Source organism: Camelus bactrianus, chromosome 15 (assembly GCF_048773025.1).
Source record: "Camelus bactrianus isolate YW-2024 breed Bactrian camel chromosome 15, ASM4877302v1, whole genome shotgun sequence".
NCBI lineage: Eukaryota > Metazoa > Chordata > Mammalia > Artiodactyla > Camelidae > Camelus > Camelus bactrianus.
This window is the reverse complement of record NC_133553.1, coordinates 3,598,393-3,611,121: the sequence shown is the minus strand read 5'-3', so window position 1 is coordinate 3,611,121 and position 12,729 is coordinate 3,598,393. Positions and strand designations below refer to the sequence as shown.

The 12,729-nt window shown below is 51.4% G+C and overlaps 1 long non-coding RNA gene across 2 annotated transcripts; it reads left to right on the top strand.

Moving 5' to 3' along the window:
* The first annotated feature begins 645 nt into the window (after positions 1 to 645).
* LOC141573387 (uncharacterized) lies at positions 646 to 12,721 on the top strand. 2 transcript variants are annotated; one of them, XR_012499078.1, is made up of 6 exons: positions 646 to 773; positions 6,443 to 6,576; positions 9,113 to 9,199; positions 9,547 to 9,697; positions 10,749 to 10,872; positions 12,596 to 12,721. It is a non-coding gene; the product is annotated as an uncharacterized LOC141573387 (long non-coding RNA). The 2 variants fall into 2 exon arrangements; XR_012499079.1 differs by lacking the exon at positions 646 to 773 and adding an exon at positions 4,874 to 5,820.
* Positions 12,722 to 12,729: the final 8 nt, after the last annotated feature.

Below are 12,729 nucleotides of genomic sequence, written 5' to 3'. Positions count from 1 at the left end.
GCAGGGCTACCCGGACTCGCGGTCCCAGCCCCAGTGCCCGAGGGGGAGGAAAGCCCGAGGCTGTGCCCCAGCCCTGTCCTCCCCGCCCCAACCCGCTCCCTGGCACCACAGCGCCTCCCCGGCAGCCACACCAACCCGGATCCCACCCCGGTCCATGTCCACTGGCCCCGCCAACGGCGCGGCCGTACGTTTACCGTCTGTGGGACGCCGCCCCAGACAGGATGTCGGCCGCCGACTGACCAGGCAAGAACTAGTCGCCCAGGCGAGCAAGCCGCCAGCCCCAGCAGCAAGCACCGCCATGGTCCCGGGTAGCTGCACACTTCCGGAGCCCGCTGCCCGCCCCAGAAGCTCACACCGGCCCGCGCAGAGCGCGGCGAATGTAGCCATGGCAACGCCGCAGGGCCCTCCTCTAGCGCTTGCGTCTGTGTCCTCCCGAGGCTAGACGTGAGAGGGCAGAAATTGCGGAGCCAATGGGAGCCAGGGCTCGGCCAGGACGGGGGCTGGGGGTAGGCATATGGGGCAGCTGGGCGGGGCCGGGGCGGGCGGTGCCGAGCAGACGTCCTCACCTGCAGCTGGCGCCGGCCGGATGCTGGGGCGGTGCTGCCACCAGTGGGCGGGGCTGCGGGGCGGTGGGGCAGCGGGGCAGGGGCACCCTCACCTGTCCGTGTGTGTGGCTCAGCCTGGGCTCCGCGGCCTCCCCTTGCACCGGACGTGGACCCAGGCTGCCGTTGGGCAAGATAGAGGACTGAGCCAAGGCACAAACGGCTGGCCAGGTAGGGCACCTGAAGTGCAGATCCTCCAGGCCCGCTGCCGGCCTTGAATTCACGCTGCTGGGCAGTTTCCAAGGAGACGGGATCTGTCCTAAGAGGGGAGATAGGGCAGGGGTGCCAGATGCCGGGTTAGCTGCGGTCTTACAGGCTAGCCACGGTGAGAGTGTTCAGAGAAGCCCCTGTGTTGGCGGGGCTAGGAATTTGGGGTATGGGGTGGGGATTGTGTGTGCCATGCTCTGTGGTCTCCCCAAGAACTCTCACCCCCAAGCAAGGGACCCTGCTCCCTCCACCATTCACTGCAAACCCTGCCTTCCCCAGCACCACTACCCCTGCCCCCGGAGTGTCCCATGACCTCTCCCCACACCGGGCACCGTCCCTGTTACAGGTACTGAGGTCCTGGTGGTTCCAGCTCGAGGGTGGGGGCTGTATCTGACCAGTTAGGATGCCTGGAGCTTTGTATGAAACCTCAGAGCATAATGCAGACGTGCACAGAGGCCCCTCAAACAGGATTCCCTGCATGGCCCTCCCACCACGGACCCACAGCGCAGCTGCCACACCAGGCCAAGCCTGCTGGAAGACTGCTGGTCCCTCTCATCCTGTCCCTGATCAAGAGTGCACCGGCCACACTGCTGGGTATTTAGGGGGCCTTAGAAGAGCAGCTGGTATTTTCATGGGCAAATATTTGCTCTTTTGGGAAGATTTCAGTGCAAAGGGATGTAGGATATGCTTTTTCTGTTGCCCTGAAACTGGTGACTAGGATGCAAACTTAAGTCAAAACAGGTTTTAGAGAGAGCTGCAAAATATCTAACCCAAAGATCACTGTTCCCCAGCAAAGGCAACACCACCTGGCCGGTGGGGTCCTGGTCCCTCATTCTGGAGGTTGGGGTTTGCACCCTCCAGCTGGGACAGAGCCCGAAACAGCTCTGAACACGCTCCAACAGGCTTTCCCAGCAAAAACGGCCTTTATTTTGAATCTGGGTGAAGGAACCAGCTGAGACATGTGAGTAAATCTTCCTGGGTGTAACCAGGCCTTTTATGCTGAATGAAAGAGCGGCTCTCCACATGCTAACTTCTTAGAACTGAATGTGTTTCAAAACCTTCATGCATGTAGCATGTTGGGAACAGCGTTTCATGGTGAGGGGAACTATATAACTTACATGTGTATGGGGAAGCCCTCACTCCAACCGGCTTTTCCTGCGCACACTGCCTTTATTTCGAAATTGGCTGTTGCTGAGAAATCTTGGTAAGCTTTCCTAGGTGTAACCATGCCCATTATGCTGGACGAAAGAGAGGCTCTACACTTGTTCACATCTCAGAAATGAATGTGTGTTGAAGCCGTCATTCATGTAGCGTGTTGGGAACACAGTTTCGTGGTGAGAAGAACTATGTAAATTACATGTCTATGATGAAGCAATTGCTCGAAATGGGTATTCCAGCGCATACTGCCTTTATTTCGAAACTGGCTTCTCAGAAGACCTGTGGTCTCCACTGCAGGTCTGTCTCCAAGCTCTGGGCCAGCATGGTGACTCTGCTCCCCCTGTCTATTCTGGGAGGTCTAGGGGTCCTCCATGGCCCTTCCACCATTGTTTCTTTTGGAAACACCCCACAGATGAAATGGGCCTGAGAACAGGAGAGCTGGATGCCAGCAGCCACTGCCCAGTTTGTGGCTCCTGGGAGGGGCATCTCCTCTCTGTGGGCTCTGATCTCCCCTCCCCTCTCCCCTACCCCCACCCCTCTCCTCCTGCATTTCCCGATTGATCCCTGGATAATGGTCCATACCAGGAATGACCTGGGAGAGGTTTTATGAGTCTTTAAGGGAAAAAAAAAAGAAATCTTTAAACAAATTACTGAAAGTAACTTCCAGCTTTCCCGGGAAAGCCCTCTTTCCAATGTTTAAGGGTAGTTGACAGGGTGTCAAATTGCCTAACCACTCACATCTGAGCAACTGCTAACTCTTTCCAGTTCCCCGCAGCATCCACCTCTGGCAGCTTGGCCACAAGAGGGCAAGAAAGCTCTTTCCCCATGCCAGCTCCAGCGTGGCTTTGGAGGCAGTGGAGGCTGAGAGAAAGGGCCCCGCCCTGAAGTTTGGGGGGCCTCCAGCCACAGCCAGAGGAGCAGGAGTTTTCAGAGTGCCCCAGGAGGGAAAACAGGCAAGGCTGCCTGGCCCAAGTCTTCCCTGCCCAGAGAGCCCCATGAACTGCTTTGGGCCCCACTCCCCATTTGGGCCCCCTGCAAAAAGGTACCACGGGATCCACACCTGAGAAGGCAGAAGGATGGCCCTTTGGCCTGGGGTCCCAGCAGGTGTGTCCTGTGATACCTGTGGCCACATATCTTCCTTGTCTCTCCAGGTCAGTGAAGGGTCTGTGCTGGGCACCTTGGTGCTCAGGAACATGGGAACAACTCTAAACTCAGAAGGACAGAGAGACTCTGCCTGGAAGCAAGGATTCCAGGGAGACGCCTTGCCCAGAACTGGGGGATTGTGTGCTGAGTAGACCCCTGGAGGCAATGTGGGGCTGTGGGGTCCTCATCAGAGAAGGGAGCAGGTGTGCTTTCCGGGGGTGGAGCCCTGCTTTGTCCAGTCATGTCCTTGTGTAAGACTCATTTACAAACACCTTCCAGTCCACCTAGGGGTGGCCTCAGAGTTGGGGGTAGAGGAGGAGAGTGAAGGGTGCAGACTTAGGGCCCCCTGACCCACCCAGGGAGCCAAGGGTCAGTGGGAACATCGTGGGAGTCTAGTGCAGGGGTGGAGGACGAGAACTAAGAACATGCCAAGTCATGCAATAAAGTGACCTGTGATCACGAGACACAGGTGGCTGTACACCAAAGGAGGGAGATAGAAATTTAGACCCAAGCTCTGAGAACCTTGAGAGGGGCTGGAGGGTCCCAGGAGCCCTGAGGAACAGCTCTTCTAGGGGCACAGATATCCCAATAAACACATTTCTCATGGATGCTTTTTGGGGTGCAGAGTGAGTTACCAGGATCCTAAAACTAGTATGGAATCCCACCCCCTTGTTCATCACGATTCCTGGCAATAAATTGCTGTCATTTGTTCCTGGACATGCACAGGGGAGGTGACTGCTGTGGTGGTCACTGCAGGACTAGAATCTTCTGGTGTGGGCTCTGTGACCACAGAAACCCAGGGGGATTTCTTAACGGGAGCACCTGGAGTCCATGCCTGCAAGGACCACCCTCATGGGATGGCCAATGATCCCGTGGTACCCAGGTAAACAAGTGACGAATTTGTGAGGTTGCCTGGGGTAACCTGGGGACATGTAGGTTTCTGTGGTCAGCACGTGGGCGCAGCACTGCGGGATGGTCTGCACAAAGAGGGGCCTGCCCTCCTGATGATGGCTTCTAACACCTGCAGGGAAACTGCTCCCTGGGCGCCTGGAGGTCCATATTGAGAGCGTCCTGCCAGCCATGAGGGATCACCTTCCCCTGATGCAGAGGCAGACCTCTCCCCCTTGAGGCCCAGGGGACACCTGGCTCAGGTTCCAACTGTGTGCCCTGGACACACAGAGCCCCAGATCTCTGGCACAGACTGGGGTGTGGTTGTGTCAGGGCAGAAAAGGCCCAGGTAAGGGGCTCATTCAGGGACAGAGGCCACTCTGCAGGGATACTGGACCTGGCAGCAATACACTGCTTCAGAACTTACCTGGGCTGGGTTTCCAAGCTGTGGGATGGAAGGGCCTCTCCTTCCTGCGGTGCAGTGGGGGGAACTAGATCCATCGTCAATATCAGCCCTGAAAATGGAGGCTGCACTACATCCATTCCTGGAAAGAAAAATCAGGCCCCTCCAGTCCAGGTGACTCAGAAAGTCAGTCAGCAATGTTCAGGGCCCCCAGTTTAGGCTTTGAATTAGAGCTGAGCGGCTCAGGAGGCCAGATCCCTATCCGTGGCTCCAGGAGTAGGCTTTCTGCTGGGGGACATTATCCTCACAAACACCTGTGTCTTTGTGGGACTTTCCCCTCTGACCAGCTGGGAGGCAGGGTGCAGTTGTGGGAAATGGTGTTTCCATGAGCAGAGGGCCACCAAGTGGTGGGGGCACAGGAGACTGTGAGAATGAGTCCCGCAAAATTTCTGGAATCAAAAAACTGGCAAATGTGAAAAAGTGCATAATTTGTTTTATCGAACAGGCTGCTTATGTACGTTTGGAGGGCCAGGTTCAAAGACTCTGCATCCATCCAGGACAATAGCATCAAGAGAAGAACAGACAGAGCAGAAGGATATCTGGGGTTTCCCCCAGGAATGAGGTGGAACAGGGATTTCTGCAGATTTGCAAGGCGTCCCCTACCACTGAGCATGGGGTTACAACCCCAAGTGACCACCGTCGTGTTTGGCTTGGGCTCTGGATCTGGCCTGCTCATTTATTCTTCCAGCTGAGTTCCAGAAACTCAGAGGGTGGACTTTGAGGGGCTGCGTTTGGAACCTAGTGAGGAGCTGGATGGTCCTTTATATTGAGTCCCTTCAGCCTAATCACCGTAGCTGAATCCCAACACCCCCCAGGCACCCAGGGTGGCTGTGGAGGGAGAGAAAGTCTGGCAGGCGACCTAGGGGTCCCACTGCTCTGTTCCTCCCTTGTCTTCATTCCCTTTCACCCCAGAAGGTGTGATTGTCTCGTGTCATGGTGGCCACCGTAGTGTCCCTCCCAGCAATCTCTCTTCTCCATCAGGTGGAGTTCCCAACCCCACTCAGCCTTCTCTCTGCATGGATGCTGAAGGACCAGGACCACCTGAATTTCTGAGCTTGAGCAGTAAGGTGGAAAAAAAGAAACCAATGGAAACAAAGAAACAAGTTATTGTGGCAAAACTGCCCACCACAGAGAAGCTGCCCTGAGTGGAAGGGAGGGTGTGGGCATGCCCATTTGTTTCCTGTCTCCCAGTGCTCTTAGCTTTCTTATTGCAGACCTGCATGGTTACAACAAAATGATCTGCAAAACTGAAAATATTTACTCTCTCGCTTTTACAGAAAAGGCTGGCCAGCCTCTGGGCCGGTACCAGGCAAGTGATTGGAGTCCCTTTCCAGTTTGGAAACATCTGGGCAGGCCCAGGTTTGCAAAAGTCTTTAAGAGTAGTTACGGAGTTTTGCTTCTAAAATTCTTTACGGCTGTATATACTTCTGAGATGCGGTTGTGCTGTGTAATTCTGAGCCGGGATTTTCTCAAACTGTTTCTCACTTCTTATCCCAGACATTCCTAAATTCCAAGGGGAACTGTATATTAAGGAAGCCATGGAATTTAGGAAAAGGATACAGATCTCATTTCCTTTTAAGCATCAGTGTACCTCCATCATGGCAGTATTGGTTATGAGTTATTGATAGGGGAATTAAATAGTAACCAGATTAATAGAAAATAGGGGATTTTAGGTACACAGGTTCATCTTTTCAACATTTTTTGTAATATTTGCAGTTTAAGATGGCCATTCCTGAGAAACAGGTAGCCTCTTAGAATGAAATAGCATTTCCTCTGAACCATAATTAATTTTTATTTCGTAGACAGCAGGAAGGGTAATCACACATCACACATTTGGGGACGTCAAAGAGAAAATGTAACTTTCTGGGAGCGCACTCCCCCATCTCCCCCTGCTCTTTTCACTGTCCCATTCTCCCTGGAAGGCTCTTTCTTATCTTCTTCTCATGGCTCCAGTAACTCTTTCTTCCTCCTCATCCCTCAGCTGGTAAGGTTACTTTTCTACTTTGAACAAGCAAACAAGCCAACAGAAGAGAAGTTTCACAAGCAACTCCCAGCACATCCGCTCACCTAGTGTTGTCTGTGACCTCACTCTCGGTGCCCCACCTCTTATTACAGGTAACATCGAAAGCCAATTCCTCGAAAAGTCCCCAGGGCCCCATCCCTCCCATCTTCTCTGGGTTGTCACTCCCAAAACCATCCTCTCTTTCACTACCTCATCTATTTTGTTCTCCTGCTAGTTGGCTCCCATCAGTATATAAACGTCCATCTTCTTAAAAGAAACAAACAGCACTCCTTGACCCTAATTCACCCCCACCAATTGCCACCCTGTGTCTTTGCAGCAAATATTTAAGGAGTTGTTTAAACTCACTGTCTGCATCTTCTCTTGAGCCATCCCCTTTTACACCCACTCTGGCTCTTCCCCTGATCCCTCGCTCTATGGAAACTGCTCTGTCAAGGCCATCAGTGACCACACATTGCTAAATATAGCGGTCAATTTTCAGTCCTCATCATGCGTAGACCCTCGGCAGCATTTGACCCAGCTCTTCCATCCCTCCTCCCCCGTGTTCCTGCTTCACTTAAACTCCAGCCCATCGCTCTGTCTGTTTTCTGCTTTTGGTCTACTGGCTGGTCCTTTGCCAATGTCTCCTCTTTTTCCCAAACATACACTGTGGGTGTGCCCCAGGGTTGGCTCCTGGGCCTCTCATCTCTCTCTCTGGTATTCCTTTGGTGGAAGCAACCCAGCCTTGGAAATTGGCATGCCATCAATTTCTCGATTTCTCCAAAACTCCCTGATTTGCCCTTTCCATCTGGACCTTTATCCCTGAGACTCACATTCTTTTTCTTTCATTAATCTTGCTTTCACATTCATACATATGTTCTACTATGTAATTACTTTTCCAAATTTTGTATCAGTAAATATATATATCATGTAAAATGCTCAAATCTGTATTATTTCCACTAAGATGCTTATTCTACCTTAGAACCTTTCTGCATTTCTGTATTTATGTGAAAAAAGCGAATAGCATTTCTACAAGCCTCATAGTTAAACAGTGTGTTTGTTTGGGGCTATTATGTAACATGAAATAATGATACATTAACATAGTCCTTTTTCATTTATTTTTATGTAACACCAAGATGAGGTTTTTGCACTGAACACTGGTTTTATTGAAATTTTACCTACGTTATGGACAGTCAGTTTATGTGAAAGCCCTCATTTCTCCCCTTTCTGATATATTTTCCATTTGGCTATATAAAACATATACCTTGGCATGAAACAAACTTCCCAAATCATTCACATAATACAATTAATACATTTAAATTATATTTTTTAAATGTTAGAAAAAGAAAACAGACTCCTCTACCTATTAGGCATTTCTGTGGCAATATGTAATACACACCTTAACCATGACATTGAAGAACTGAGCTGATACCAGCCCCTTTCCACCTTCTCAGCCCCACCTTGTCCCATCCCTTGTGGATGGAGAGGACATCCCTCCCATTGTCCAGGTCCAGATGTTGGAACAATGTTCTTTCTGTCTTTCTCTTACACACACAGACAGCAAATCCAGCTTGTTAGAAAATTCTGGGTATTCTGTCTTCATTAACCACCTGCTCCCTGCTCCCCGCCCTCCTAAGAGCCACCTTCAGCCCTTCCTGGACACCAATAGCCTCCTGTTTCCATCTTTGCTTTCCTACAATCTCTCATCCACACAGAGTCAGAGGGAGCCTGCAAAAGCATACATTGATGGGGTGGGTTTAGTTCAGTGGTAGGGCGCATGCTTAGCATGCAAGAGATCCTGGGTTCAAAAATGATTATAAATCAATAAAAAATGTTAAAAAAAAAAAGAGATCCTGGGTTCAATCCCCAGCACCTTCATTAAAATAAATAAATTACCTCCCACAAAAAAACACAAACACAAAAGCTTAAGTTAGACTATATCACCCCTCCCCTCAAAACTCACTAAACGGGTCATCATTTCATTAGGAGCCAAAGTCGTCACAAAGGCCTCAGGACACGGCGTGCTCTGCCTCTCTGCCCACGCTCTCCCCCTCACTCAGGGGGCCTCTGGCTCCGGCTCTTCCTTCTTCCTCCGGATCTATTCTGCTTCAAGTTCATTACTCCGTGAGATCTGCCAGGATTGCCTTATTCCCTCCTGCCTGCCTCCCACCCCACCGCCATCACCGGAGTTTGCTCATATCACTCTTTTTTTTTTTTTTATTTTTCCAAGCTCTTACTACCCCCAACATGCTGCCTGTTTCCTCTACTAAAACTCTGAGCCCCCAGTGATGGGGAGTCATGTCTATTTTGTTGACTGATAAAGCCCGAGAACCTTGTGAATTGGTCTAGTTAGGAGATTCCCGTACGTAGTAGGAGCTTATACACATTTGCTGAATGACTGTAGATGCCCTGGTCCAATCCGATGGAGCACTTCTTTGTCCTGCTCAAAGAATAACTGTCCTTTCCACCTGAGAGGGGGTGACAACTTCCTTGGTGATCAAAGGCAACATCTTTTTGCTTTATGCTGTTAACCTTAGGCGGGGAGACTGGGGGATCTTCATATATATTTTTAAATTTGGTTCACTCTGCAGTTTGTCTTTGGTCTCTGTATAATTTTGAAAAACTCTTTATGAGTGATCATTCTTCCATCAGATTGAACAGGGTCCAGGGGGAAGGACCAAGCCTGTCCCATCGGCCATTCTATGTGTCATGTCCTGGGACCTAGTGGATGCTCAGCACGTAAGTGAACAGACTGGAGTGAGTGAAGAAATGGCAGCATCTCCTTATTGTGGTGGCTGCTCTCTGTCAGATGCCTTGAGATTTGAGGAAGGGTTTACAAGTGCGGAGAGGGGAGATCAGGTCCTCTGTGCTCTTCCTGAGTGCCCTGGCTTTACCCATTCCCCCAGCCCACTCTGGGCAGCCAAGTTTAGGAGCTGGGCCACCGGAGGTTGTGCTGATCAATAATCCACCTTCACCCCAAGTCCGGGGGATAGGGACCCCTGGTTGTAGTCTCTGGAGTCAGGTCCTTGGAGGAATTCCTCACTGAACTATGTTTTGGACCTTTTATTTTTCTCTATAACCTCCAGCTGAAGAAGATTGTCTTAGACACATGGAAGCTGAGGACGCCTACTGTCCCCTCGGAACCCAGGTGGGGCTGGGAGTCTGCTGTTTGTATAGCCGGTGGGCTCGTGTTGCTTTGGGCATCCCTGTGTCTGAATTCCTGCAGTACACTCGGTGGTAAGGAAGGGGTGCCTGGCAGGGAGGGAAGTGGGTCGGGAGACTGCACAGCTGGGGAGATTTTAACCTGGGGTGTGCAGGAGCCTGCTGATGCATGGCATCTCGGTTCAGGGAACTCTTCACGCTCAGAGGGGTTCCCACTCCCGCAGGGGCCATTTGATCAGGGTGCTGGGCTGTCAGGGGACCGCAGGGGTCCCAGTGAGGATTATAGTGCCTTCAGGCAATGGGAAATGAGGGGTCCAGCGGCACTTGAATTAACTGTGCACCCAAACCCAGCCCCCACCTCTTTCAGCCTTTATCCTTATCTGCAAAACTGGAATTTTATTAACCATCCCGCGGGGTCGTTGATGGGCTAGGACAGACTAGACAGTCAAGAGCTGGAATTCTTCTGTCCCCTGATTGTTTTCCTTCTTTCTGACTATTTGCTCTCACAAGCTCAGTCTCTCTGTCTCTCTCTCTTTCACTTCTAACTTTCTCTCATGCTCTGGTTTCATTTGACTTCCAACCACCGCCCCTCGCCAATCCCCAGATGAGTGAACTTGATTTCTGTGTGTCAGTTCCAAATTCGCAGGAAAGATGCTCTGTCTCCCTCTGGATCTGTTGTCCAACCCATCAGTTGTGGCCAGATGAGGGAGTCCCTCTGGGACCAGTGGAGGGTCTCCGCCCAGCCCCCCAGCCACCACTTTGGGAGCACATATCTCTCCAAGGAGGAGGTACTGGCTGTGACCTTGTGTCAGTCAGTATGAATTTATGTCTCTTCTTGCCCCTCCTTCATCCTCCTAAACAAAGATGAAAATTAAACACTCCAGGGATTTGTGTCATGGAACACGCAGGGTGGGGGCTAAGGGGGCTGGAATCTCTGCTGCATTTAAGGGACTACAGTGAATCCCCAATGAGTGCCTGCAAAGGGAACACCACCACCCCCACCTGGCACTTATGGTGCTGAGTCTGCGTGATGTTGAGCTAGGCTTCTGACCACAGCTCAGGGGTCTGGTCTGACCAGTTAGCCTTTGAAACCAACCAGCTTTGGATTCCTCAATCCCTCCCTGAGGTTTTACCTGAACCACCAGCTTCTGCATCTCTGAAGACAGATGATGAGGACCCTTCACGTAAGCCGTTCGCACAGCCCTGTGCAGGCCTTTGTGCTGCACGGTCTGCCCGGCGAGATAACTGAGGTTGGTATTTTACTGATGTTAGAAATAGTCTGGTTTCCCTATGTACTGTTTCACTGAACAAGCAACAGAAGCCACCTCTCGCTGATAAAAGCAAAAAGGGACTTAATGAGAAGATGCTGGGAGGGTGTATGGATTGGCCAGGACCGGAGCCAACCCAGGAGCTGTAGGAGGTGTTAGGGAGCCCCAGGCACCAGGCCGGGCTGGGTGCTACCGGGCCCCCTGCCACCCCAGAAGGGACCCCTCTCCACCCGACCCTCCACCTCACTCACTGCAGGTTCATATCCCGGCAGGGCCAGGTCACACTGAAGCCACCAGCACACACCTCAATGGGGGAGTTGACACCGTCTCAGTTGAGGGTGTGCCCGGTGTGGGGAGAGGCCCAGTTAGAAGAAGGCGGTTCCCCTACTGTTCCGAGTTAAGGTGCAAGTCAGTGCCCATCACTCAGGAGAGCCAGGCTGGACGGACCTCATTGCGGTGACTAGGCCGTCTGAGTTCACTTAATACTTTCTATGTTTGAAGGCCCTGGAGGGAGAAAAAGTGAAGTTTCTAGAACTTATTTTGTGTTTCCCATGTACCAGGTGCGGTAAGCAAGCCACTTCAGACAAGACCCAGAGCAACCACGTTAATAGGCCACGGAGCAAGTAGTGATGTCAGGCCTCTGTGGACCCGAAACCCGTGTCCCCATCAGCTCAGTAGTTACCAGTGGAAACTGGGGGGATTTATGGGACTGTGTGCTCCTGTAGGGGCTGGGATGTGTGTGTTTAAATCCACATCTTCAGAAACTCTGCTAGAACCACAGCCACTTATTGCACGGAGGCAGAGGAGGGGAGGATTCCAGCCTTTGTTCCAGCTCGTGTGGAGTTCAGAAATTTCTCCTTCTGTCCTGAAAACAACACCAGAGCTGAGGGAGCTGCAATCCCACTGTACTTCTTAGATCCCAGAAAAATGAGGGGAAAATCTGCTCCCAACACAGAGAGGCAGCCAGGCAGGCTTGGCGAGTCACGGCTCCCAGGGCAGAACCCGCTTTTGTAACAACCCCCAGGGCAGGCAGATTTAACAGGTCCCTGAGTCCAGTGGAAATCTCAGCGTGGGGAAGTCCGAGTGTGACAACTCCAGGGGGCCAGTCAGAGGGGCCCCCTGCTCTTTTTCATGCATTTTACCTCCAGGACCGTGTCCTGTTCTCAGAATGAAGGCGTCAGAGGATAACTCCTCATGCTTCCTGCCTGGAAAGGAGAAAATAACTCTATTGAAATATACCCAAAACATTCTGTTTCATTTGGGGAAGTTGTTTTTTGTTTGTTTGTTTTTTTAATGAGAAATTATTTTACCAGAGCCTAACCAACCTGGGAGAAGGGAAATCCCTTCTGTCTCACCCAAATTGGGGTGGGGGGAAAGAGACACACTTGTGGAGGTCACAGCTCAGGGCATAGGCTCAATGAGAACTAATCACAGGACTACAGATGCCCTGCTCTGTCCTGCTCCCCCAACACCTTACCTCCATGTCAGTAGGGCCCCTGTGTAATTACAGGAATAAAACTAAAAGAAGTAAATGTCTCAGGAGTGTCAAGGGAAAACCCAAAGACAGCGGGGAGATGAAAACAAGGACACACAGGCTGTTTTAGCCTCTCACACCAATAGCTGTAGCAAACTACACACAGCCCATCCCAGTAGATAAACAGAAAACCTCACAGAAGAAATTATTTATTTTGGTTCTCTTACCCAGTGCATTCCATGGTGCATCCTCGCCTAGAATTGAGTGGAAGCAAGTCCATCTCAGAAGGGACATAACTGAAGAGGGATGGCTTTCCAGACTCTGATGGGCAGAGAGAGCTGCAGCCTGGGTGGGAGCATGGTGAG